This window comes from Alligator sinensis, unplaced genomic scaffold (genome assembly GCF_000455745.1).
Source record: "Alligator sinensis unplaced genomic scaffold, ASM45574v1 scaffold646_1, whole genome shotgun sequence".
Taxonomy (NCBI): domain Eukaryota; kingdom Metazoa; phylum Chordata; order Crocodylia; family Alligatoridae; genus Alligator; species Alligator sinensis.
Genome location: NW_005842642.1, coordinates 120,308 through 125,960, shown reverse-complemented (window position 1 = coordinate 125,960; position 5,653 = coordinate 120,308). Strand labels below are relative to the sequence as shown.

The window sequence follows — 5,653 nt, the reverse complement described above, 5'->3', positions numbered from 1 at the left end:
TCCAATCTCTCAGTTCTAATCCTCAAAGACAATATACAAAACACCTTTCGTAGATGAGCCTACAAACTTCATAAATCTACTGGATACAAAAAATCATGGACTAAATATAGACATTGGATTTATGGCACATTATAACCTTCCTGCCATCCGATAACCCCAGGTAACCTGTCTGCATTTTACCAGGTACAGTCTATCACCAGGTCAACATCCCCACATCTTCCCCTCATCCCCCCACCTACCTCTCGCACCTATTGTCTCCCATGGCCTCTGATCTCACTGCCATGTATTTGCATTTTCACAGACCTGCATTTTGCATACTGGCTTCTATTTCATCCAGGAGATGACACAACACCAGCAGACTCTCCCTATGTCTGAAGAAGAGTGTTTGTGCTGAAAAGCTTGCAAAGAACAATTTTCCAACTATTTAGTTGGCCTAATAAACGAATTTACCCAAAGAAACCTTGTCTGCCTTCCCACTATACTGATGTTTTCATATCAAAGATTGGCCCTGATTGTGAAAAATCAAATCAATCAGAGCTTTGCCATTGATTTTGATGAGTTCAGGATCAGACCCAGGAAAAACAAAAGGAAATAACACAATCCAGAGGGCCAGATTTCCTATTGCAGCTCAGTACTTTTCAGTCGAACAACTCTCTCTTCTCTTTTAAATACTATTTCATGGTTGTGGCATTTAGACTCTCAAAGCACAACAGTTTTTGATTAAAGCAGTGTTCAGTCCTCTTAACTTGGCATTCCCACTGTGTGCTGAGCAGAATGTGTGCTTGCAGTATTAATGCACCAATGTTTTTAGTGCAAGCTATTTGGAAATTTTCCCTGCAAATAATAATTAAAGCAGGTTATACCAATGTAATGCCAAAAAGCTAAAGGACCATATTCTCCTCTCAGTTATCCTAGCTAACCCAAAGAACCTTATCAGGGTCACATCTGAATTTGATCCAGGATATCTAAACTGACACAAAGCAAGTTCTATTCCATATTGTAGGTGGGTGTACTAGAATACCAGATTCTAAAATCTTAGTAGGGTAGAGGGCTCTTTTGTTGAATCATTAATATCAAATACTTGAACCTTGCATAAGGGTACATTGCAATTGCTGTTGAGTCATTCTAGCAGACAAATTTTTTAGTTTCAATCAGAATGTAAGTGGAGCATTAGTAACTTGGGAGAGGGAGTCTGGTAAGAATGTATTGCGAGCAACTGGGCTTGAGCAAAAATATTTATAGCTTGTTGTTGTTTGAATTATTACTAAAGTTACACTTCTCATACAAAGTATGAGAATATTCTGCTCAGCACACAGTGGGAACACTATACGCTAGTAGTGAAGCTGGAGGTCATAAACCCCTAAATCAGAAACTTACTCAAGCAAAAGCAACTGGAGTCTTACCATGAGCCCTTGATATAAGACAAAGATGTTTCAAATTAAATTTTTCCCCCTCTGTTACTGGTGCCTTCTTGGTACAGAAAATTAATATTCAGAGAGCCTGTCTAGGTTGAGCATCTCAGAAGCATAGTTCTGTTCAAGCTGCAAATGATTCAGGAAAAAAATACTACAGTAGTTAGGTCATAGTAGTTGCGTTAGGCTAGGATGAGAGAAAAAAGCAAGTGAGATTCAAGCTATGCAGGAGGTGTTACTGCCAGGAAGGTCTGTATTTCAGTAGAAGTTAGTTTCCTAGAAAGATTACTGTAGAGCTTCTAAGAATGATAGTCCAGGATCATAGACTCTGGAAAGGAGAACTATCATCAGGAGAAACTAACAGAGAAGATGACCTTCACTAATAGTGATCTCCAACTCGGGGGCTTATATTCATGGGTGTGTCTACATGTGTAATTAATGAGAAGCAATAAACTCTAAAGTTGATTGCTCCCAGGCATGTCATTTGAATGTGCGCTCAGGACCACAGCATGTTGAATTGGGTTGCAACAGCCCTGGCTAGCAGGGGGCCCTGGGGGTCCACCTGCCAGCCCAGGCTGTCCCCGCCCAGCTCAACATGTTGCGGGGGTGGCAAGGGTATGAGGGTACTCCAGTGTGGACCTAGGCAGCAGGTAGCCCTTGCACTGAAGCACCCTCGTGCTGTAGCTAGCCAGGGTAACATTTACACTTGTGCTGCTGCGGAGTAAAAAACTCTGCCGCAGGATAATATTACTCTTCTGAGGAGATCATTAATTTACTCCAGCCTAATAGGGATGCATGTGTAGACACACAACATTTATTGTGGGGCTAATTAGTCTACTCTGCAGTAAATGTTTCATGTAGACACTCCTTTTTATACTTTTGCAAGAAGGGAACAAGAAAAAGCTTAAGCTCCAGTTTTTGGGTCTGCTCACCTTCAAAATGCTTGCTATCAGGTGCAGTGCTTACTTCCCTGAAGAATAACAATACTCAGCTCTTATATTTAAAAAATAGGGTGAGCTTCACTAACTCCATGTTATAGATGGTTCCTAGTTACCAGCATCAAATATGCCAGCAGTGCCACAGAAAGGTGAATTGCCCAGGGTCTTCCAGCAAACCAGTGGCAGAATAGGAAATAGAGTGCAGGGGCATTTATATACATGCTCGGGGGGGGGCTGGTGCTTTAATTAGAGTGGCTCTGATTGCCGCTTTAATTAAAGCACCCAGAGCATCTTGTGTATCAGCATTTCTGCACTGAAAAATGGTTGCAGGGTGGGGGGTGTGCTTTAATTAGAGATTGTTGAATGATACACAAGATGCTGGAGTCTGCTGGAGCATGGCAATTACCGAGTTGATTAATCAAGTCTGCTCCAATGTGCTGTAATTACAGTGCATCAGAGTAGCCTTACTGCTATTTATAGGTGTCCGAGGTTTCCTGAGTCTCAGTCCAATGCTAAGTCCACAAGGCCTCATTGAAGATGGGTTTACATTGTGGTCATAATGCCATCAGTAGAGTGTAGACATTTGAACTAGCTTCAAACAAGTTCATTTTGGTACTCGCAGCTTTCTTTATGCATCAGCATGGAGTTTAGCATGGTAAATTAGCCCATGTTGTATTCCCCACTGGTATAGCTAAATTGCTAGTGGTGTAAGGGTCATTCTGAAAGATATCAGTGCAAAGTTAACAGAATGACTGCTTCCTGCTCTGTATGTTCTGGATTTCATTTTTTCCCTTGATCATATCATTTCAAATATAGCCAAAAGGACCCACTTTCATCTTCCTTTATGATAAGTTATGTTCATACAAAATTACCACTACCATCCTCTCCTGAATAGAAGGCACAACTTTTGCTTTATCATAGAGTTGCTGTGTAATTGTACAGCAAACAGAAAAACATAAAGCAAAACTCTGTGCAAGTAAAACTACCTCATTTACTCATATCTCTCAAAGCTGAAAGTGGATTTGGATGTGAATACTTCCCTCATTGTTAATATTGTATACAAAGTTTTCCATATCTCTTGATAAAGCCAGATAGGAATCTGAGATTCAGATTTTTTAAATCTAATTTGAATAGGGTTGCAGCAGCAAAAAGAGTGATCTACATACAATGAAATCATAGAATTTAGAGATGGAAGCAGCCAGTTAGAACATAGGTCATCATTGCCAGGACAGAATTGTTCCCTAAAGTGTTAACAGTACCATCCACCAGAGAACATGCAATGCTAGCTAGAAAACGTATGATCCTTTTTTCATTCATAAGTATTTTAGAAAATCAGATTACTTTTGTCTCTTTGGAAATAAAGTAAATCAGAAGATTGTGTAAGTAAGAATCACGTATTTAAGAACTATCACTGCACATAGGGAAGGTAGATTATTTGAGGGCTCTTGACATGTTTGCCAAGTGCTGGTCACTATTCAATTCCTTTGTTGAATGAACAACACTAAAATCTGGGTGTAAAATTTATTTTCAGCTACTTTTGCACATCATGTGCAGTACAGCAATCATTGAACTTGTTTATATGCACACTGAAGACACTGGCAAGAGATTCTCATTAACTTCAGCTGGCTGGGAACAGTGACATCTGTTATTTAAAAAAATATTTGAATTTTTCTTTTCTATTAAGAATCAGATTTAATCTTTATTGTAAAAAACAATTTTATTGCACTGTACAATTACATGGCATTTTACAAATTTAGGTCTAGTCCTTCGAGATGATAAAATAGGGAATTGCATGTACTATTATCTACATTTCTGCACAGACAGTCTCACATGATCATTATCTATTTATATTGCCACAGTGGCTATGAGACCATTGTGCTTGGCACTGTACAAATCCAAGAAGTAAAACAGGCGATAATAGTGAGGGAGAACAGAGAAACAATGATACAATATTGGTTAGCATAATGAACAGTGGTCTCAGCACTTCTACAGCCTACCTATTGTCAAATGACATTGTGGGCACTGACAGATGTTCAGGGCCCCACTCTAACTCATGGTGCTTTATGTAAAGAATCATGAGTTAGAGCGCCGCCCCCAACATTGGGGGTGGGTGCAGATATCAAGCCTATTTGCAGTAGTCCTCCTGGCCAGCAGGTGGGGGCACTGGCCAGGACTACCTGTCAGCTAGAGCCCTTACAACATTTTGTCACAACCCAATTAACTTGTGCCCATGCCACTGAGCAAGAGATACCATTCAAATCATCTTCATTTGACTATTAAGGGTTAAAAGACTTCCCTGCCAAGAAATTCCTTGAAACAAAACGCTGGTGGTGTACTACAGATAATTGGTCAGCTGAAATAAAATGCTGGGGGAAACTATATATAATTGGTCAAAGATAAACGTAAGCTCCTCACACGTAGCACACACGTAACAGGTAGGAAAACCTAACCCACTACCTTGTAACTTGAGGAGACAAAGAGATGCCACCTGCCAAAAATTAAAGATTCCATATAACGGTTCACCATTGGATATTCCTGTAAAACACCTCTGCCTATAAATAGTTTAACGGTTTCCGCCCAAGGCGGAGAGCTCTGGGGATTTCACAGGAAACACCTGTGCTTGTCACCAGAAAATTGGGAAACTGATCAATTCCTAATCAATCGCCCCGTCAGCGTAAAATATTGACGTAAAAAGTCTTGCAAGCGCGACCGTCCGTTTTCGGCGCCACGTCCGTCATTATCTCGCCGTAACTGAACTGCGTGCGTGTCCTCGACTCTGTAACCGAAGTTATATGCGCATATTTGACTCTGTAACTAAAGCTGTAACGGAACGAAGGCTCACCTGCGTCGTCCATCACTATCTAGGCGACGTAAGTAAACAAACTCCTGTAACCTACACGCGTCTGTGCCTGGTTAATTCCACTCCATCCATCACTCCCCGCCTGCCGAGCTCTAAATCTAAACACTCCGGTGTGAGTCAGGCGGCTGCCGGCTGCTGCTCTGATTCACGACATGGCGTCACGAACAGGATCAAGGGGAGATGTGATGGAGTTGAAATTAATTAAGAACTGCCCCTGGTGCAGTGGGGGGCGCCGCGTAGATAACACGGATGAATTATGGGCTCACATCGCTTATCACCAAGCGAGCGGAGCGGAGACAGGGTGCGTCAGCGGCTACTTCTCGCTGAAAGGAAAGGAGGGAATCGGAAGGGAGTGGGCAAGCTCCGAGTGGGACAAAGAAAAGATGATTAACGTAGTCTCACTCCTACTGCGTGAAAATGCAAACTTAAAAACCCAGTTAGCT

At 41.4% G+C, this 5,653-nt stretch overlaps 1 protein-coding gene across 1 annotated transcript in view; it reads left to right on the top strand.

The window, feature by feature from the left end:
• NXT2 (nuclear transport factor 2 like export factor 2) overlaps positions 1 to 5,653 on the top strand; it is a 60,122-nt gene that overhangs the window by 22,247 nt on the left and 32,222 nt on the right. The gene's annotated exons all lie outside the window — the stretch shown is intronic.